General features: G+C 38.0%; 1 long non-coding RNA gene across 1 annotated transcript in view; it reads right to left on the bottom strand.

The window, feature by feature from the left end:
- Window positions 1-1,974: 1,974 nt before the first annotated feature.
- The window catches only part of LOC147341241 (uncharacterized), a 47,550-nt gene continuing 25,928 nt past the window's right edge, over window positions 1,975-23,596 (bottom strand). The window contains exon 3 of the long non-coding RNA XR_015158794.1: window positions 1,975-4,056. This is a non-coding gene — a long non-coding RNA (uncharacterized LOC147341241). The remainder of the gene's footprint in view (window positions 4,057-23,596) is intronic.

Genomic DNA, 23,596 nt, shown 5'->3' with positions numbered 1-23,596 from the left:
CAAGGAAGCCTGGCGTGCTGCTGTCCATTGGGTCAAAAAGAGTAGGACATGACTGAGCAACTGAACTGAACTGAAGAAGTGTGTTTTCTTTCATATGGTTAGTAGGCTGTTCAGGGATAAAGGATAGGTACAACAGGGTATTGGGCTTAAACCCCTCAGATTTGCCTGCTGGATCTTTCTTTTCCAATGCTGACTCTCCAGTCTCTGCTTAGCCCTTGGGCAACCTACTTCTCCAAAGTCCTGGCCTCATCTGTCATTTCATCCAGGGTTCCTGGAACACTGGGGTGAGTCTGTTTAGTGATAGTTGCCAACTCCATCCAAAGCACTTTATATATTTGGAGGAATAAAGTTTCACAGTGATTCTGGGTAACTTGTTTGTGAATAAAATGACACTCCTCTTTTTAACTGCTTTCAAATGGTTCTTGTTTTTCTGAAGCTGTTTACCTGCATTCAGCACCACTCAACAATAAGCATTCTGTTACTCCCACAGATCATGTTATCTTTTGCAATTAAAGAAAAATAAGTTTTCAAAGGGTTTATTGTTAGAAGCTGCACACAGAACTGTTGGTGTTTGGGTTTGACAAGATGACACTTAGATTTATTTATCTAAACCCAAGGCATAGAATATTTCTGGTATGATAATTATTCTTGGTTTAATAAGCACTTTTAAACTCTGCACTAGACAAAAATTACTCGTACTTCTAAATGCTTTAAAACTGATTATGATTCTCTCTGTGCTAATAATAACACAAAAAATGATGGGTAGGTTGATAGTCATGAAAGGATAGCAATGTTGTTAAGATCAAAACGTCTGGTTTCATATAAATCTAGATTAAGTCTTAGGTCAACTTCGTCTGCTTATTGTATGTGTGATTTTGACCAAGGTACTTGATCTCACTGAACTTCAGTTACCTTATCAGAACAATGGGAACTAAAAATGATGCCTACTACATGGAGCTGGTATGAAGATACAGGATTCAGTGAGATCATGTATGTGAAATGCCTGACATACAATGACCTCTATATATTATCTGTAGACAAAAATTAGCATTAACCATGAAAATTGTTCTTAATGTGATTTGAGAATTCTGTTTACAAACAAGTATCAGGGGCTGAATTTACCTTCTTTCCACAAAGGATAGACAAATTAGAAACATTTATGAAACAATGTTTCTCAAGACACTGGACATTTAAGTAATGAAGGGCCAGGATCCCTGAGAGATGAGAAATAAACAAGGTGAGCCCTGCAGTTATCCCAACTGCCTACTTAGTAAGAATTCCCAGCCAACAGTGCACAGAGGGAGAACTCAGGCCGAGTCAGATTTTAAACATAAAGTTGAGTGGAGTGTTTTGAGAATCTGGTAAAATCAAGGCAGCTAGTGACCATAGAACAGAATACCAGAGAGGAGAAAGCTGTCAGAGAAAACACTCAGATCTGCCGACAATCTCCTTCAAGTATTTAGGAGATTATGAGTCAGAGCATGCATGTGAGGAAACTAGTCCAGGCTCAGGGGGAAAAAATATAATAAAGGATAAGAGGAATACTTTATGAAGGATGCTACCATGGGGCTAGAAATAGTGCCTGTTTCAATAAGTCAGACTTCAAAATTTCAAAATTTATAGAGCTTTTTGTTAATTACACAGATGGTGTTTGCCTCAGTAGTGGGGAATAATTAACCATAGACAACACAGTGTTAGTCCCACCTAAAAAAATCTTGCAAGCAAGATATGAAACAATTAGCTGTTTCCAAGTACTTCACTGAATCCCAGAGTAAAGCTTAATATTTATAGGAATATAAAAATAACAGCACCCAACAAGATAAAATTCACAACATCTGGTATCTAATATAAAGTTACCAGAAATGCAAAAGAGCAGGATAATATAAACCATTACAAGGAAAAAAGTTCATCAATCAAAATCAGCATAAGATGAATATAATAGAATTAACAGACAAGGACTTTAAGATACTTATTATGCTGTATTCCATATGTTCCAAAAGTTAAGTAGAGACACAGATGATTAAAGATATACTTAAACTTCTATAGATAAAAATTGCAGTGTTTAAGATAAAAATGCATTGCATGAGATTAACACAAATTTAGATGTTGCAAAAGAAAAGATCAATGGACTTGAATTCATAACAAGATAAACTATTCAAAATAACATGAGATAAAAAAATTTAAAAATTGAATGGAAAAGCAGTGAACTGTGCTTCAATTATTTTGAAGCAACCTAATTTATGTATAATTGGAGTCCCTTAGGATTAAGGTAGGAGAGAGGTGGCAAAAAATATCTGAAGAAATACTGGCTTAATTTTTTAAAAATTTGGAGAAAACATTAAATTTGAAGATTCAAGAACTTAATGAACCCTAAGTACACAAAAAGAAGAAAAGTATGGCATGGCACATAACAATGAAATTAGTCAGTATGGTCATAAAAGTAAAATTTTAGAAGCAGGTAGAAAAAAGAAAACCACATGTTACATACAGAAGAACAAAATTAAGGAAGGCAGGAGATTATCATTAGAATCAATACAGGTATGAAGAAAGTGCATCTAATTGACCTAATGAACACATATATGGAACACTTCCATCAGCAACAGCAGAATATACATCCTTTTCAGGTATGCAGAGAAAATTTTCCAAAAAAATTGTAAAATAGACCTTAGTAAATTTTAAATGACTCAAGTCAGACAAAAATTGATATTTAGACCAAAATGTAATTAAATTCAAAATCAGTAGCAGAAAGGTCTCTGGAAAATTTTTGAATATTTGCAAACTAAATAATGCACTTTTAACACAGGGGTCAAAGAAAAACTCAGAGAAATTTGAAAACATTTTGATTGAATACAATTGAAAATACAATCTATCAAAACTTATGTTATGTAACTACTGTTGTGATAATAGGCAAATTTATATTACCAAATACATCTATTAGTAAAGAAAAAAGGTGTCAAATCAATGACATCAGCTTATACTTTAAGAAGTGAAAATAATGAGTAAACAAAACCAAAACAAAGAGAAAAATTAAAATAAGCAAAACCAGAATGCAAATCAATGAAATAGAAAGTAAAATAGAGAAAAGTCATTGAAACCACTGGTTCTTTGAGAAACTTAATAAAATTGGTACACCTGTAGCCAGACTGACCAGAAAAAAAAAAAAAAAAAAAAATATATATATATAGTTTACTAATATCAAGAATGGGGGAGGTGACATCACTACAGATTCTACAGATTTCAAAAGAAAATAAAGGAATTTTATGAACAATATTGGGCCAATAAATTTTACCACTTAGATGAAATGAAAACATTATTTAAAAGACACAAACCACTAAAGTTTACTCAAGAACAAATAGACAATATAAATGGTCATGTTTCTCTTAAGGAGACTGAATTTTTAGCTAAAAACTTTTGACAAAGAAAACTACAAATCCAGATGACTTCCAGGGCAAATTATGCCAAACATTTAAAGAATATTAACATCGATAATATAAATTTTACCAAAACTCTCCATTTAGTTGAGGAGGAAAGAATAATTCCAAGTTCATTCTGATGGCAAAACCAGACAGACACTATATGAAAAGAAAAGCATGGATCAACATTGTTTATTAATATAGACACAAAATTTCTTCACAAAATTTTACTAAATCAGATTAAAATATATTAAAATGAATATATAATCAATATAAAGTCAATCATATATCTAGGTCCGTATCTGAATACATGCAATGGACAATCAGAATTTGAACTAAACAATGCCATTTGTAAGAGTAGATGGATGAGTGAGTGAATGTTCAGTCTTTTCTAACTCTTTGTGACCCCCAAGGACTGTAGTACACGAGGCTCCTCTGGCCATGGTATTTTCCCAGCAAGAATACTGAAGTGGGTTGTCATTTCCTCCTCCAAGTGATATTCCTGACCCAGGGATAAAACTCATGCCTCCTGCATCTCCTTCATTGCAGGCAGATTCTTTACCGCTGAGCCATCAGGGAAGTCCAAGTACGGATATAGCTGACCAAAAATAAGCAAGGTTTCTTCACTGAAAACTACAAAACCCTAATGAAAGAAATTTTAAAAGACCTAAGTAAATGCAGAGACATACTTTGTCTTAGATTTTAAGACTCCTTATTGATCCCCACAAATTGATGTATAGATTCAACACAATATCAATCAAAATTCTGGCAGGCTCTATGGAAGAAATCAAAAGACTTATTCTGAAGTGTATTTAGAAATGCAGAGAACCTAGAATAGTCAAAACATTTTTTTTAACTTGAAGAATTAACACTATATTATTCCATGGGATTATAAAACATCAGTACCAAAGGTAACGTGTACTTGTCTTAAATGTAGGAAAAAAATAGATCATAAAACAGAATAGAGATTCCACAAATAGACTGACAGATAAATTAAAAAGTGATCTTTAACAAATTTGCATAGGTAGTTCAGTGAAGAGAGAATATTATTTTCAATAAACAGTCTTGAGATTTTTTCTTTTTTGATATACAAAAACCTGCAGATAATTAATGTATGGAACTTGATAAGCTTGAAACACACACTTGTGAAGCCATCACTACCTATGCCATAAATCTATCCATCACCCAACAAGTTTCCTTGTATTTATTATAATAATGACAATGATGATGATGATAATAATGACAAGAACACAATATAAGATCTACCTTCTTGGCCTCTTAGCAAATTTTTAAGTATGCAACAATATTGTTAACTATAAACACTATTATTCTGCACAGTTGGTCTCTAAGATTTTAAATTTTAAGTTTAAATTTGGATTTCAAATTTTATCTTGGTAAAACCAAAACTTTGTACCTTTGGTTTTATATCTTCCTATTTTGATTAATATTTTCCTGCTTCTTCCTTCTCCCAAGTCCTGACAACCACCATTCCACTCTTTGCTTTTCTGAGTTTGACAATTTTAGGTTCATTATGTAAGTGGTATCATGTAGTATTTGTTCTTCTATGTCTGGCTTATTTCACTTTGGATAATGTCCTATAAGTTCATACATGTCATTGTAAATGGCAGGATTTTCTGCTTTTTTTCCCCCAAGGTTAAATATATTGTATTGTATGTAAACACTACATTTTATTTATTCAACCATTCATCAATGTGCATTTAAGTTGCTTCCATATCCTGACTGTTGTGAATATATTTCTCTGAACATGGGAGTGCAGATATCTCTTTGAGAACTTGGTGCTAATTCTTCCTTGAAATATTATATGTACCTGGAAGTGGGATTGTTGGATCATATGGCAGTTCTATTTTTAGTTTTTTGAGGAACCTTTACATTGTTTTCCACAGTGGCTATGCCAATTCACATTCCCACCAGTCGTGCACAAGGGTTCACTTTTCTCCATATTCTCACCTGCATTTTTTTCTTTTTGTTCATAATAGCCATCTTTACAGATGTGAGTTGATCATTTGGTGATCACTGTGGTTTTGATTTCCATTTCCCTGATAGTTAGTGATGTTGAGAAACCTTTCATATACCTATTGGCAATTTGTATGTCTTCATTAGAGAAATGTTTATTCAATTTATTTTCCCATTTTTAATCAGGTTATTTGGGTTTTTTTTACTATTGAGTTGTAGGTGTTAGTTATGAATTTTGGATATTAACCATTTTATCATATATGCGGGCTTCCCAGGTGGCTCAGTGGTAAAGAATATGCCTGTTGATGCAGGAGACGAAGGAGACCCAGGTTTGATCTGTGGATTGGGAAGATCCCCTGGAGAAGGAAATGGCAACCCTTTTCAGTATTCTTGCCTGGAAAATCCCATGGACAGAGGAGCCTGGCAGGCTACAGTCCATGGGGTCACAAAGAATCAGACATGACTAAGGATGCATGCACATTATATATATATGCCTTGCAAACTTTGCTTTTAAAACCATTGGATATTCATGTGCAAAAAAATAGCTTTTATAGTTCATTAACAAAAAACCTAAAAAAATGTGTTATAAGCCTCAATGGAAAACTTGAAACTGTAAATTATCTCCAAAAAATTATAGCAGAAAATTTTTGCTAGCTGAGATTGATCAACACAAATTTTTCAATACAAAAAAGGTACGACCCATTAATTAAAAAATTGATAAATTTGAATTCATTGAATTAAGATCTTCTCTTTGAAATGGACTTGAGAGAAAACACAAGCCACAGACTGAGATAAAATATTTGAAAATCATATATGTGATAAAGCACTTTCATTTATAAAAATCTTTCTATATAATAAACACCCAAATAAAAATGGACAAAAGATTTGAGTAAACACTTGCTCACAAAAGACATTCAGATGGAAAACCACAGGAATAGTCACTCAACATAAATAGTTATTGAAAGTGAAAGCAAAAGTTGCTCAGTCATGTCCAAATCTTTGCGACCCATAGACTATACAGTCCATGGAATTCTCCAGGCCAGAATACTGGAGCCTTTCCCTTTTCCAGGGGATCTTCTCAACCCAGGGACTGAACCCAGGTCTCCCGTTTTACAGGCGGATTCTTTATCAGCTAAGCCACACAAATCAAAGCCACAATGACAAACTATTTTATACCTACTGAAATGTCTAACATTTATTATTGATCATAACAAGTCCTGTCAAGGATGTGGAACACTGAAAATTTCATATAAGCTTGGTGAGAATGCAAAGTCTTTCAATTTGGAAAAAAATTTGGCAGTTTATTTTTCAAAAGCTAAACAAACATACAACTTTCTTTTGAATCAGCCATCCTAACCCTAGTTAATTTTTTAAACAGAAATAAATCATTAGTCAATAAAAAGAATTGTAGGCAAATACCAAAAAAACTGGAAACAACTCAAGTATCCATCAGAATGTGTGTAAGCATAGCTGTATCTATACAGTGGAATACTACTCTATCATAAAAACAAATGAACTTTTGATACACACTGTTCACAGATTGATCATCAAATCATTTTGTTGAGACAAATACAAAAGGAGTACATACTAAATGATTCCATTTATATAAAACTTTAAAATATATGAACTAATATATAATGACAGAAAGCAGATTAGATTGGTAGCTGCTTGGAAAATGAGGATGCTGGAAGGGGCACAAAGGAGAGGTTACAAAAGTAAACTTCTACATGTGATGAATATGTTTGCTTTTTGATTGTGGTTATGGCTTCATGGGTCTTGTATATATATGTCAAAACTAAACAAATGCTACCCTTGGTGTAGTTTATTTTATGTCAATTTTACCTCGACATTTCAAAAATAATTTTAATGATATTTTCTGCAGACAATACAAAAACAACTTTGGGAAAAAATTAATCCTTTTTTTGGGGTTGGGGAGGGTATTGTATCAGTGGCTTTATTAAGAAATACTATAGTATGGAGGTGATAGCAAAATTAAGAGCAGCTATCACTCAAGTTGGGCTTACCTCATAGCTCAGTTGGTAAAGAATCCGCCTGCAATGCAGGAGACCCTGGTTCAATTCCTGGGTCAGGAAGATCTGCTGGAGAAGGGATAGGCTACCCACTCCAGTATTCTTAGGCTTCCCTTGTGGCTCAGCTGGTAAGAATCCACCTGCAATGCAGGTTCGATCCCTGGGTTGGGAAGATCTCTTGGAGAAGGGAAAGGCTACCCACTCCAGTGTTCTGGCCTGGAGAATTCCATGGACTGTATAGTCCATGAGGTTGCAAAGAGCTGGACACGATTGAGCAACTTTCACTGATCACTCAGGTTTATTCTTTTATTAGAATTGTCTGTAAACAATGTTCTTCTTTACTGCCTACACCAGAAGTAAACCACTTCCTCTGCCCCATCCTTGGTAGGCCACTGCTCCATCTTCAGGTTTCTTAGACCTAATTAAGTAATTAAGGATTAAGATGTAAGAAATAGATCTAATTAATGTTGAGTTTGTAGCCTCCCTGGGCTTCCTTGGTAGCTTAGTTGTTAAAAAATCGGCCTGCAGTTCAGGAGACCTGGATTTGATCCCTGGTTGGGAAGATTCCTTGGAGAGGGGAATGACAATCTACTCCAGTATTCTTGTTTGGAGAATTCCATAGAGACACCATGGGGTCGCAAAGAGTTGGACACGACTGAGCGATTAACACATTTTGTGGCTTCCAGACACCATTAGTTTAGTACCTGGGCATGCTGTCAGTGGGGCTTCCCTGGTGGCTCAGATGGTAAAGAATCTGCCTGCAATGCAGGAGACCTGGGTTCGGTCCTTGGGTTGGGAAGATCCCTTGGAGGAGAGTACAGCAACTCACTCCAATATTCTTGCTTGGAGAATCCCCATGGACAGAGGAGCCTGGTGGGCCCCAGTTCATGGGTCACAAAGAGTCGGACATGACTAAGGACAGGAGGGCCTGTCAGTAACCTTCAAGAGGTAGAGATTCTGGGTCTTTCTGAGGACTTCATTTGCTTACAATACAAGATGATGTGTAATAAATACCACTATGAGGTATGTGGCCTGGAGGCAATTTCATTTTCTGACTTTGTTGATGGCAGTGCCATGCTAACCACATCACAGCTCTCTATATCTGGGTCCACCCGTCCACACATGGGGAAATGCCAAGCCCTTTTCCCCCCTTTGCTATAGGTTAAAGTTTTAAGCAGGGAAATTTGTCTTCAGTTCTCAGTCCTTACCCAACCCTTATCGCTAATGTCTGCTTGTCTGTGAACCTGTAAATCGGGCTACATTTCCTCCCTTTTCACACACCACCTTTACCCTTCCTTCTCTCCCTTCGCACCATCAGAGAACTTACAGATGCCTGCAACCGCACATGCATGTCCCACTTCTTTTCACATCATTGGTTTTATTTGAATCATTAACATAAATGTGCCTTTATTGGTGCAAGATCTGTTCCCTATGCCATTGACCACTTCTCCACAGCCTCTACCTGATGCAAAGAACTGACTCATTTGAAAAGACCTTGATGATGGGAAAGATTGAAGGCGGGAGGAGAAGGGGGTGACAGAAGATGAGATGGTTGGATGGCATCACCGGCTCAATGGACATGAGTTTAAGTAAACTCTGGGAGTTGGTGATGGACAGGGAGGCCTGGCATGCTGCAGTCCATGGGGTCACAAAGAGTCAGACATGACTGAGAGACTGAACTGGACTGAACTGAGCCTTGCCAGGCATAGGGCATTACAGTGTCCCCTCTTCCTGGTCTGCCAATTTCTATTTCCATGTCTTATTCTACCTGAGGTAATAGATGAAAATGGTAATTGTTTAACTATATTCTTTTCTTAAAGTCCCTTGAGGCAGTACTTTTCCCATTGCATATTCTGTACCAGGTAGGAAAACAGGGTGAGCCCAGAAGGCATTGGTTCAAGGAGGAAGGACAGGGACTGAGTGGGAAGTGGGGCTTCCATGAGGAGTGCTAGCTGAGGAGAGGATTTGGTCCAGGCAAGAACATGTAGGAGTTGTGAGTGGGATCTATTGGGAAGAGGAAGACTTCCAGTGGAATCATGTCATACTGTCACCAACTCTGGACCTGAGTTCACAGATGGTGTTTGTCATTCATTGTTCTTCAACTGTTCTAGCCTCTGGTGGTTTCCTGATCGCCTTAGCTGCACTGAAGCCAACAGTGGCCTACCCCAGGCCTGCTTGCCCTCCCTTTCCATCTTCTCCTCAGGACAATGAGGTGCCATACTCTTCAGCTTTGTTTGTTCAGTAGAGTTCGCCCCTAGTCTAAAATAGCTGTGAGGTGACTAAAGCATATGAAAGCACCGCTTCTGACAACATCATGAGAGAAAGTGGTGCTGTGAGGCCAAGATATTCTGATTGGAGAGAGGAAGCTTTTATTTAGCACCACCTAAAGACATTTTCCCACCTGACCTGCTACCTCTTCTCATTTTCCCAGATTCATTTCTAGTGGTATACATGGCAGACAAAGGTTCCCCTCCAATCCATTTCCCATGGCTATCCCATTCATGAAGTCTCTCACTGTTAACCATTACCTAGTATTTCAGATGTCTTTAAATGATGGCCACATTATCATCCCATTTCATTCCAACAAATTTTCCTTAAGCATCTTTCACTTTTTTGGATATTACCTGGTAAATTTCTCATCCCTCCTCCTTGGCCCAATGTCTATTTAGCTTGCTTTATTTTTCTGTTAGAATAGTTAAAAACTATTGGTAGAATCAACAACATGGATAAATCCCAAAATAATTATGCTGAATGAAATAAGGTATACAATAAAGAATGAATACTGTATGACTATTTATATAAAATCATAGAAAATTCAAACTAATCTATATTGTCTAAAACAGATCGGTGGTTGCCTTGGAACAGAGGTTTTGGGATGGATGGGTTGGGAGGGATTACAAAGATGACTAAAATTTAAGTGGATATGTTTACTTTATTGATTATGGTGATATTTTCACAGGTGTATTCATATATCAAAACACAATTTGCACATTTTAAGTACGTTCATTTTGTTGTGTGTCAATTACTCTTCAATAAAGTTGTCATTAAAAGTCAACAAGGAATGTAATTAGCATCCCTTATACAGAATGACTCTCAGGGACCTTTTAAAATATCATTCTAATCAGTATGCTGGTGAAAATTAATAAACAAAAATTTGAGAAAATGTAGCAATTTTCTTTAAACTCTTTTTTTTTTTTTAGTTTTTTAGGATAGATTTATTTCAATTGTAGCTTGTTTTAAATTTATTTTTTTATTTTTTTAAATTTATTTATTTATTTTAATTGGAGGCTAATTACTTTACAATATTGTGGGGGTTTTGCCATAAATTGACATGAATCAGCCATGGGTGTACATGTTTTCCCCATCCTGAACCCTCCTCCCACCTCCCTCCCCATCCCATCTCTCAGGGTCATCCCAGTGCACCAGCCCTGAGCACCCTGTTTCATGCATAGAACCTGGACTGGCGATCTGTTTCACATATGATAATATACATGTTTCAATGCTATTCTCTCAAATCATCCCACCCTCCCCTTCTCCCACTGAGTCCAAAAGTCTGTTCTTAAAACTCTTTAAATGCCTTTTTCTAAATTCTTCTCAAGTTGGTTGACTAGATTTTTTAAATTACTGTTGTTTTTGCATCTCTGACTTCATTCTCTTAAAAAGGAGACATTTTTCTATGTCAACAAAGTGATTTTTCTTGCAGGACAAGTACACACTGATTTGGGCTTAAATTTCTGTTAATTGCTTACTCTTTGGTCAGACATTATATATTATTGCTTGATTGCAAGAAAGAAAAATCAAGTGAACATCTTAAAAAGTTTAATGGTAATTAAATATAAAATGACTAAAAACCATCCCCACCTTGACACCAAGCACAGTGTTATACTCACCCCAACCTTATTTTGCCCATTGGATTCCTAGGACTACTTGTCTTTAGTTCACTTACTGCATTTATTTATCTCATATTTATTCAATGTCTCCTATGACAAAAGCACACTGGTGAACATCAAACATCCTAACTTCTAATTGTATCTTTACCACTGTGGTAGGAAAACTAAGTTTCCCAAACTGCCTACATCTCAATCCCTAGAACGTAGGAGTATATTATCTAACAAGGGGGAAAAAGAAGACTTTGCAGATGGAATTAAAGAACTTGAGATGGAGAGATTATCTTGGATTATCCAGGTGGATCCAGTCAAATTATATGAACCTTTAAAAATAGAGAACCTTTTCTGTCTGTGGTCAGAGGAAGATGTGTTACAGAATAATGGTGAGAGAAGTGCAATGTTGTTGGCTTTGATGATGGAGAAAGGGTTCCTTGAGTTAAAGAATGTGGACAGCCTTTTGGATAACCTGTCAATATTTGCTTTTAGTCCAGTGAGACCCATTTTGAACTTCTGACCTGCAGAATTGTAAAGATAAGAAATTTATGTTGTTAAAACCATGCTATATGACTCAGGGAACTCAACCAGGCACTCTGTATCAACCTAGAGTGGTGGGATGGGGAAGGAGATGGGAGGGAGGTTCAAGAGGGAGAGGATATATGTATACCTATGGCTGAGTCAGCTTGATGTTTGACAAAAAACAACAAAATTCTGTAAAGCAATTGTTTTTCAATTAAAAAATAAATAAATTTAAAAAAACAGTGTTTGTGATTATTCATTCCTAGCAATAACAATGGAGAAGGCAATGGCGACCCACTCCAGTACTCTTGCCTGGAAAATCCCATGGACAGAGAAGCCTGGTAGGCTGCAGTCTGTGGGGTCACTGAGTCGGACACGACTGAGTGACTTCACTTTCACTTTTCACTTTCATGCACTGGAGAAGGAAATGGCAACCCACTCCAGTGTTCTTGCCTGGAGAATCCCAGGGACGGCGAAGCCTGGTGGGCTGCTGTCTATGGTGTCGCACAGAGCTGGACACGACTGAAGCGACTTATCAGCAGCAGCAGCAATAAGAAGCAAATTCAATCATATTCCACTTACAGATGCTATGACCATGGACAAACCAAGGGAATAATCATGTCTGTGCTACCTGTTTCAAACATCTGTTGAAAGGATTTTGTACTAAATTTACCAAACATTGCCAATAAACTGACCTCTGAAGTCTGTTGTAAAAAAATGTAAGCCTTCCAAGAAGGGAAGCAGGTAACTACTAATTATAATTTGATAAAGAAAGAGAATAGACTGACAAGAGTGGAATGTGTCTTTATTTTTTCTTTCCAGTGAAATATTCTGTTTTTGAATGTCATTCTGAGATTTTGGTATGCAGCTCAGAGATAGATTATAAATCTCTGGAAACAAAAATTCAATGCTAGAACAACCTTAATAATAGCAATATGAGAGCACTTTCATTATTGATTATTTTTTCATATTAATAGTGGCAGGAGTCTATTGCTATTACACTCAATTGTAGCAGTTGTGTTAAAAGTGGTAAATTTGGCAAAATATGATTCAAATAGTGAATCAACATTTCAAAATTTAACTTATGACCAGAAAGCTGAAGGAATGCTTCTTCTCCTGGATTTTCTTTTTTCTTATCAATGAGTGCTCAGGTGACTTCTCTTAAGCTCTGATATTACTTTTCAAATTGCTCTTATTTTGCTGAAATTCTGTGGGGAGATTTTTTTCCCCTAGCTTGTTTGAGCACCAGGCAAAGATGAATAGGATTCAGTTGCAATGAATGAGAATTAGAATAAATATTGCAAAGAACTTTTCAATTTTGGAAAGGATTAGAGTAAAAAATGGAAGATTCTTGGTAGACTTGGAAGATAGAAATGCTTGATTGAAGTTTGGAGAAAGGTGCTATGAAAGACTCAAGCTAGTCTTTTAGATCTATGCTCATGTCATTAAGTATGGCTAAATTAAACTTTGCTATGACATTTGGCTAGTACTAATTGCAGTATTAAGGAACCAGAGATCAAATTGCCAACATCTGCCGGATCATGGAAAAAGGAAGAGAGTTCCAGGAAAACATCTATTTCTGCTTTATTGACTATGCCAAAGCCTTTGACTGTGTGGATCACAATAAACTGTTGAAAAATCTGAAAGAGATGGGAATACCAGACCACCTGACCTGCCTCTTGAGAAACCTATACGCAGGTCAGGAAGCAATGGTTAGAACTGGACATGGAACAACAGACTGGTTCCAAATAGGAAAAGGAGTACGTCAAGGCTGTATATTGTCACCCTGCTTATTTAACTTATATGCAGAGTACATCATGAGAAATGCTGGGCTGGAGAAATACAAGCTGGAATCAAGATTGCCAGGAGAAATATCAATAACCTCAGATATGCATATGACACCACCCTTATGGCAGAAAGTGAAGAGGAACTAAAAAGCCTCTTGATGAAGGTGAAAGAGGAGAGTGAAAAAGTTGGCTTAAAGCTCAACATTCAGAAAACTAAGATTATGGCATCTGGTCCCATTACTTCATGGGAAATAGATGGGGAAACAGTGGAAACAGTGTCAGACTTTATTTTTCTGGGCTCCAAAATCACTACAGATGGTGACTGCAGCCATGAAATTAAAAGACGCTTACTCCTTGGAAGGAAAGTTATGACCAACCTCAATAGCATATTCAAAAGCAGAGACATTACTTTTCCAACAAAGGCCCGTCTAGTCAAGGCTATGGTTTTTCCTGTGGTCATGTATGGATGTGAGAGTTGGACTGTGAAGAAGGCTGAGTGCCGAAGATTTGATGCTTTTGAACTGTTGTGTTGGAGAAGACTCTTGAGAGTCCCTTGGACTGCAAGGAGATCCAACCAGTCCATTCTGAAGGAGATCAGCCCTGGGATTTCTTTGGAAGGAATGATGCTAAAGCTGAAACTCCAGTACTTTGGCCACCTCATGCCAAGAGTTGACTCATTGGAAAAGACTCTGATGTTGGGAAGGGTTGGGGGAAGGAGGAGAAGGGGACAACAGAGGATGAGATGGCTGGATGGCATCACTGACTCGATGGACGTGAGTCTGAGTGAACTCCGGGAGTTGGTGAAGGACAGGGAGGCCTGGCGTGGTGCAATTCATGGGGTCACAAAGAGTTGGACACAACTGCGTGACTGAACTGCACTGAACTGAATTGCAATATTGGTCTTCCCAGGTGGCACTAGTGGTAAAGAACCTGCCTGCCAATGCAAGAGATGCTGGTTCCATCCCTGTGTTGGAAGATCCCCAGGAGAAGGGAATGGCTACCCACTCCAGTATTCTTGCCTGGAGAATCCCATGGACAGAGCGTGCATGCAATCACAATATTTGGGCTTCCCAGGTGCAATTGGTAAAGAACCCACCTGCCAGTGCAGAAGATGTAAGAGACATGGGTTTGATCTCTGGGTTGGAAAGATCCCCTGGAGGAGGGCATGGCAACCAACTCCAGTATACTTGGCAGGAGAATCCCCATGGAAAGAGGAGCCTGGTGGGGTACAATCCATAGGGTTACAACAAGTTGGAGACTACTGAAGCAACTTAGCACAATTGCAATGTTTTATTAAAATAGTGATGCCATGTAATAGCATCAAGGAAACCTGAGAGTACTTTGGCATTGCATGAAATCATTATTCCAATAGGTGTCATAGTATAGTGAAACAAACACTGAGTTTAGGGATAAAATTTCGGTTCAAGCCTCAAAAGCATTCACTAAAAATATCTATAAATCATTTAAACTTTTTGAGCCTCAGTGTCTTCTTCTGTAAATGGCTGTAATTCTACTTCTCCATCAGAAGAAGTTACTATGCAGTTACTAAGAGTTACTATGTAGCTCAAAATAAAGTAATATATGCAAAGTAACATGAGAAAAGGCAGGGGAACCAGAGATCAAATTGCCAACATCCACTGGATCATGGAAAAAGCAAGAGAGTTCCAGAAAATCATCTATTTCTGCTTTATTGACTATGCCAAAGCCTTTGACTGTGTGGATCACAATAAACTGTTGAAAATTCTGAAAGAGATGGGAATACCAGACCACCTGATCTGCCTCTTGAGAAATTTGTATGCAGGTCAGGAAGCAATGGTTAGAACTGGACATGGAACAACAAACTGGTTCCAAATAGGAAAAGGAGTTCATCAAGGCTGTATATTGTCACCCTGTTTATTTAACTTATATGCAGAGTACATCATGAGAAACGCTGGACTGGAAGAAACACAAGCTGGAATCAAGATTGCCAGGAGAAATATCAATAACCTCAGATACGCAGATGACACCACCCTTAATGCAGAAAGTGAAGAGGAACTCAAAAGCCTCTTGATGAAAGTGAAAGTGGAGAGTGAAAAAGTTGGCTTAAAGCTCAACATTCAGAAAACGAAGATCATGGCATCCGGTCCCACCACTTCATGGGAAATAGATGGGGAAACAGTGGAAACAGTGTCAGACTTTATTTTTCTGGGCTCCAAAATCACTACAGATGGTGACTGCAGCCATGAAATTAAAAGACGCTTACTCCTTGGAAGGAAAGTTATGACCAACCTAGATAGTATATTCAAAAGCAGAGACATTACTTTGCCAACAAGGTTCATCTAGTCAAGGCTATGGTTTTCCCTGTGGTCATGTATGGATGTGAGAGTTGGACTGTGAAGAAGGCTGAGCGCTGAAGAATTGATGCTTTTGAACTGTGGTGTTGGAGAAGACTCTTGAGAGTCCCTTGGACTGCAAGGAGATCCAACCAGTCCATTCTGAAGGAGATCAGCCCTGGAATTTCTTTGGAAGGAATGATGCTAAAGCTGAAACTCCAGTACTTTGGCCACCTCATGCGAAGAGTTGACTCATTGGAAAAGATTCTGATGCTGGGAGGGATTGGGGGCAGGAGGAGAAGGGGATGACAGAGGATGAGATGGCTGGATGGCATTACTGACTCGATGGACGTGAGTCTGAGTGAACTCCGGGAGTTGGTGAGCGACAGGGAGGCCTGGCGTGCTGCGATTCATGGGGCTACAAAGAGTCGGACATGACTGAGTGACTGATCTGATCTGATCTGAACATGCAAGTGATATGTCTTTGCTGTATTGAAACCAGTTTTCAGGAATGCAGCAAAATAAGACATATACAAAATACAATAATAGACTTAGTGCTGCTGCTGCTGCGTCGCTTCAGTCGTGTCCGACTCTGTGCGACCCCATAGACGGCAGCCCACCAGGCTCCTCGGTCCCCAGGATTCTCCAGGCAAGAACACTGGCTTAGTACTAGAGCTTAATTTCACTCTCTTAAAATGTAACAGTATTAGGAAGTTTGAACAGTTCCAAATTCAACTAGAATTAATGTCTGTACACGCGGTATTGAAATTTTAGAAAAACTCATGTTCCTATGATTTGCAAATAACTTCACATGAGGTCAATTTTCAGCCATTAATTTCTAACTGAAGTAGTTTGATTTGATATGTCTACCCTCTTAAAAAAATATTTTAAGGAAGCCCTTGAGGCATGATGGAGTGCTTTTAACAATGTGCTTCAACATCACCAGTTGGTCACATATCGATATTAAGGACATTTATAATAGCACAATGTTGCCACATTCTAGAGTCATATACTAGCTTCTAATTACAAGTCTGTTTCAAATAACCTTGGTTTTCAGTGAATTACATTATCTGTTTAATTTCAATTATAGAAAACAGTTTTTAAAAACTTGGTAATGACATTTGCACATTGTTGGTTTTCAGAAGAACCTTAAGCAATTTGACCTTCTCAATGTGCAAATGTAGAGATGAAGAATGATTTGTATATACCTCTGAAACTCTCAAAATTTGAACAGGCTTCCCTTGTTTTCACAACAGTAAATTTAGATTAAGTAAATGGATTAATTAGACTGGTTATGCTTCAAGCCAGATGATATAGAAGTATATAAGTAGCAGATTTAGCTATAGATCTATAGTTTTCCTCACATAAAGTAAATTATAACCGTTCTTATGACTGCTTCCAGTTGACTTTTCTCCTAGTAAAAGAAAAACCAATGGAGCAAAGCCTTTATTTGCCTTAACCCAGTTGCCTAGGAGACTTTATTCTAGACAGAGCCCAAATGAGAAGGTTGTAATTTTTACACTATTCAAATTTGAAACATTTCCAAGTAAAGATGCTTTCTTTTCATTTCAGAAGAACCACCGGGAAGCAAATGGATCATTTTTCTTTTGGACAGGGAAGTGGTAGTTGAGCACTTAAAGAGGAGGAAATTTGAAAGTGTCACAATGTGTTATTATCTGCATAAGAGTCTGCATTAGAATCACCAGGAAGGCATTTTCTTAAAAAAGAAATCATTCCAATAATTAAAATGAAGGGTGATAATAATGAAAATGGATATTTTCTTTCACATCCTCTGCCAAGTTCCCACCATAATAGATTTATATTCCCAGGTGGCACGACTGGTAAAGAATCTGCCTGCAGTGCACAAGATGCAGGAGACGTGGGTTCAGTCCCTGTGTCAGGAAGATACCCCTGAAAGAGGGCATGGCAACCCACTCTAGTATTCTTACTTGGAGAATCTCATGGACAGATTCTGCTGGTGGGCTACAGTCCACAGGGTTGCAAAGAGTTGGGCACTACTGAAGTGACTGAACACACATGCGCACACATACATGTATCTATGGTGGTGGATTATTTAAATTTTAATGAAATCTGATTATGTTCAGATTTTCTAAGGACATTAGCCACTGCCTATAAAATATTATTAATGGTATTTCTCTTAAAGATAACATTTAAGTATCCTGGTAGTAAATACAGCATATATAAAGTAGTCTAAGTATTTCTCTATATTTCCTATTAAAAATATGTTGGTAGGTTACAGCTGGATTACAAAACTTTCCCAAGCAATTTTCTTGCATGGCTAATATATAGTGCTTATCCCACATCCACACACAAAATACAGAGACGAAATGTGGTATTTATTCCTCCATGCTAAGAGCTCAGAAATCATTCTTGTTGGATTTCAGTTCTGTCTGTCCATCAAAATAGTCAGAGTGTGTTGTGTTTTCTTCTCTGTCTCTGTCTCCAGGCATCTTTCTCTCCCTCTGCCTGACCCTCTCTCTCTGTTTCTCCCTCCATTCTGAAACACACATTAGAAATTCATTACATTACATTTTATGTTTGCACAAATAAAATCACATGTTGCTATATAGAATCTAAACATTTTGTGAACAAAGCTCACAAAATACCACAGATTTTGTAGTTAAATCTGCATACTAAGGCAGTACTTAACACTTGCCATGAACTGAAGATGAAATTTTGACATACAGAATTTTCTGTACATAAATTATATATTTTGTTAAATATAAAGCTCTTCAATAAGACTGCTTGCCAGCAGGTGTATGTTTTTATAGCATGGTTCTTTCCCTAAGCCCAAATCTAATAGCTGTTTATCACAATGTGTCCACTTTCAAAGTGCTTGAATAGTTAAACTTCAGCAGTGCTTGCCAGTCCACAAATGAAGCTGATGTATCCCCAGTTTCTTTTCTTTCTATCGGCAGCAGAAATATCTGTGACCTCTTGGGTTCACTTATTATAAAACTCTCCTGCTGCTAGAGAAAGGGACAAATAGGGGTAAAGGGAACAACTCACAGAAATGAATTGTCATGACATGTTTGGTGCAGGGCCCTTCGAGAATCAGGTGACAAAGAGTGGAGTTATCAGTAGGGAGCTTAATTAACTGGAACTCACCAAGATTTCATTTTTTTTTTTTTTTCTCTTTAGACTGATTGGCAGCAGCTAACTGGGTTTAAGGTCTCAGAATCAGAATTTAGAATTATGCCAGGAGCTCCCAAGCTTGGGACAGAAAGTCATAGTCTCTTGTAGAAGAGGAAATCGGAAATACAGACTATAGGGCAATGAATTGTAAGTAAATACATTATTAATAACCCTAAAGAAGGAATTATGTTATTTTATGAATCTCGTTTTGGCCCATATGTGTATCTGCATTATGTAGAGAGCTGATTTTTGTTCTTGTTATGTGGGTACATTTTTTTTGCTGTTTCTTTTTTCCCTTAAGGGGTAATTTTTGTTTTTTTTCCTTAAGGGGTACATTTCAAAGCTTGAGCTAATGAAGCTCTACCACAATACTGAGAACATGCTTATTTCACAAAGCACTATGATCCTGATCAGGTGTCATAATCTATAGACAGAAAAGTGGGCTCAAAGGGAACATACTTGTCCTGGGAGAAATGTGACTTCCCAGTCTGCAGTGCCAGAATTCAAATTAGTATTTTATGTAATATAGAGACAATAACTGAAACCTATTAGGTCAGCAAATCAAAGGCAGGATGCAAAAGTGTATATATATTTTTTATTTATGCTTTTTATTTTTTTTAATTAAAAGGTATGTATTTTTAAGGGATTTTCAATCAACTTTAATCAGTACTCTTAGAACAATTCCAAAATATATCATTGTTGCATGCTAAGTCACTTCAGTCATGCCCCACTATTTGTGATCCCAGGTACTGTAGCCCACCAGGCTCCTCTGTCTATGGAATTCTCCAGGCAAGAATCGTGGAATGGGTTGCCATGCCCTCCTCCAGGGTATTTTCCCAACCCAGGGATTGAACCCATGTCTCCTGCATTGGCAGGATGATTCTTTACCTCTAGCGCCACCTGGGAAGCCCACATCATTATTAAATGCATCCATACAGGTAGCAACTTAATTTCTATATTCCTATAGTCACCTTCCTATGCACTGCATCAATTTCATAAATGCATTTGAGAGTTGAGAGAGTAGAAGGTCAGAGACTGAGTGACCTTGAGTATTGCCCTGAAACAGTTATGTGTTGGGGTTAGAAGTGGAACTTAATGGATGTACAAAAATATAAGTTTGATACAACTTTGTTATTTCTAATAGGACAAGTGAGTGCATGCTGAGTCACTCAGTCGTGTCTGTGTCTTTGCAACTCCATGGACTGTGGCCCTCCAGGCTCCTCTGACAATGGGATTCTCAAGGCAAGAATACTGGAGTGGGTTGCCATTTCCTTCTCCAGGGGATCTTCCTGGCCCAGGGATTGAACCTGCGTCTCCTGCATTGGCAAGCCAATTCTTTACCACTGCACCACTCGTGAAGCCCCAGAATAAGTGAGATACATAGTCTAAAGAGTGATAAAGGTTGTATGAGTTTTTCAAAACTCTAAGTATCATAGCACGACCAATGGATTTGAAATAAAACAAAGAATAAATCCATGTGTGGTTCTACCTCCCCAATGAGTGGTAATTTCTCACTGGTCCAAATCCGCTTTTAATTCTTGTATATTCAATGTGAGACATTTAACAATAATAGCTGGCATTTTTTGGGTATGTACCATATGCACCTTCCATATTTTGACTAATTTAATCTTCATAACACCCCTATGAGATAGTAATTACTACTATTATACCATTTTACAAATGAGGTAAGTTAGTACAGAAATATGTTATATCTACTTCCTTACACAAGGCCATTAAGTATCCAGCCCAAAGTCATAGCAATAAGAAGTAGCAGAGTAAGATTTTAATCAGGCAAATTTACTCGACAGTCTGCATGCTTAATCATTATGCTATTAATATATCATCATTATAGTATAGATACCATTTAACATGAGAGTTGTGGATTGAGTGCCCAGTCATATACAACTCTTTGCAACCCCATGGCCTGTAGCCCACCAGGCTCCTCTGTCCATGGGATTTTCCAAGCAAGAATAGTGGAGTAGGATGCCATTCTCTCCTCCAGGGGATCTTCCCAACACAGGGATTGAGCCCAGGTCTCCCACATTGCAGGTGGAATCTTTACCATTTGAGCCACCAGGGAAGACCAAGCATATTAGAGTGGGTAGCCTATCCCTTCTCCAGAGGATCTTCATGACCCAGGAGTCAAACTGGGGTCTCCTGAATTATAAGCAGATTCTTTACTAGCTGAGCTACCTTGGCATGACATAACATTTATTGAAAGTTTTGTTGGCAAGGTAATGTAGTCACTTTTTTTTTGCAAAGGCCCACTGTGTATAGCATGTACATGGGTGCTATGATAGTATAGTGTCCCAAAGTAAGCTACTTTCAGGCCATGTCTCTGTGAGTTCAATTGACTTTGGAAACAATACTTAATTAAATTTTAGTTTACTGATTATGCTATAGAATTTGCTGTTGTTCAGTTGCTCAGTCATATCACTCTTGGCTACCCCATGGACTACAGCATGCCTGTCTTCACTGTCCTTCACCAACTCCTGGAGCTTGCTCAAACTCATGTCTATTGAGTCGGTGATGCTATCCAACCATCTCATCCTCTGTCATCTCCTTTTCCTCCTGCCTTCAAGCTTTCCCAACATCAGGGTCTTTTCAAATGAGTCAGTTCTTTGCATAAGGTGGCCAAAGTACTGGAGCTTCAGCTTCAGCATCAGTCCTTCCAAAGAATATTCAGGGTTGATTTCCTTTAGGATGGAATGGTTTCATCTCCTTGCAGTCCAAGGGATTCTCAAGAGTCTTCTCCAACACCACAGTTCAAAAGCATCAATTCTTTGGTGCTCAGCCTTTTCTATTGTCCATTTCTCACATCCATACATGACTATTGGAAAAAACATAGCTTTGACTAGATGGACTTTTGTAGGCAAAGTAATGTCTCTGCTTTTTAATATGCTGTCTAAGTTGGTCATTGCTTTTCTTCCAAAGAGCAAGCATCTTTTAATTTCATGGCTGCAGTCACCATCTGCAGTGATTTTGGAGCCCCCCTAAATAAAGTCTGTCACTGTTTCCACTGTTTCCCCATCTATTTGCCATGAAGTGATGGGACTGGATACCATGATCCTACTTTTTTGAATGTTAAGTTTTAAGTCAGCTTTTTCATTCTCCTCTTTCACTTTAATCAAGAGTCTCTTTAATTACTCTTTGCTTTCTGCCATAAGGGTGGTGTCATCTACATATCTGAGGTTATTGATAACTCTCCTGGCAATCTTGATTCCAGCTTGTGCTTCATCCAGCTTGGCATTTCACATGATGTACTCTGCATATGAGTTAAATAAGAAAGGTGACAATATACAGCCTTGATGTACTCCTTTCCCAATTTGGAACCAGTCTGTTGTTTCATGGCCGGTTCTAACTGTTGCTTCTTGACCTGCATACAGATTTCTCAAGAGGCAGGTCGGGTGGTCTGGTATTCCCATCTCTAAGAATTTTCCAAAGTTTGTTGTGGTCTACACAGTCAAAAGCTTTATTGTAGTCAATGAAGCAGAAGTAGATAGTTTCTGGAACTCTCTAGCTTTTTCTATGATCCTACGGATGTTGGCAATTTGATCTCTGGTTCCTCTGCCTTTTCTAAATCCAGCATGTTATAGAACAGTTATCTTTTTAAAAACTATTTTCTTCCCTCACTGCTCCATAAGGTAACTGAGGGCAGGGACCAGGCTATTCTCATCTATGAATCCTCAGTCATAGTCCCTTACAAATGTTAGGAACAAAATAAAGGTTGTTTATGTAAAGTGACAGATGTTTACAAGATGTTTGTTTCTCTGCCTCTAGTGTGGTCCACTCATGGTTCCGAGTCAAATAATAGGATTCTGAATTCAATGGCACTGGAATGTTTCTAAAATCTGCAACATTTTATTAATATAGCTATCCCATGCAGTTTAATTCCACAATTAATTATGTAACATCTACTTGTGCTTAACACTCAGATCAGAGATGAAGACATCTTATACTCAGCAAGGTAATATGCAAATAGAAAGATTAATCGTAAGGCACTGGACCAGGGACTGTATCCTTGCCTTCATTAGTTCTTCACAATTGGATAAAAATGACCTTCCCACTTGTTAACTTAATAAACTCAGTTTCAATGTCAATATGACTAAAATGGGATGTACAGCAGTAGCCTTGTCATTAGAGTTTGTTGGAATAAGGCTGAGCATAAAGTGTTAGTCACTCAGTCATGTCTGACTTTTTGTGACCCCATGGACTGTATAGCCCACCAGGCTTCTCTGTCCATGGAATTCTCCAGCCAAGAATACTGGAGTGGGTTGCTATGCCCTTCTGCAGGGGATTTTCATGACTCAGGGATTGAACCTGGGTCTCCCGCATTGCAGGTAGTTTCTTTACCGTTTGAGACAGGGAAGCCCTAAGGCTGAGTGTAGGTCTTCCTTAAATGTGGGACCAGTGCCTATCAGGTAGACTTGTGATACTTTTGTTACCTTTAGGTTCCAGTGTAACTTCTTCTAGCCCCGCCCCCCAGTACCGAACACTATAGCATGATGGTCCAGGACAGAG

Source organism: Bos grunniens, chromosome X (genome assembly GCF_055505025.1).
Source record: "Bos grunniens cultivar Pamir isolate PY7600 chromosome X, Bosgru_T2T1.0, whole genome shotgun sequence".
Lineage (NCBI taxonomy): Eukaryota > Metazoa > Chordata > Mammalia > Artiodactyla > Bovidae > Bos > Bos grunniens.
The sequence above is the reverse complement of the archived record's forward strand: the minus strand, read 5'-3'. Positions and strand labels throughout refer to the sequence as shown.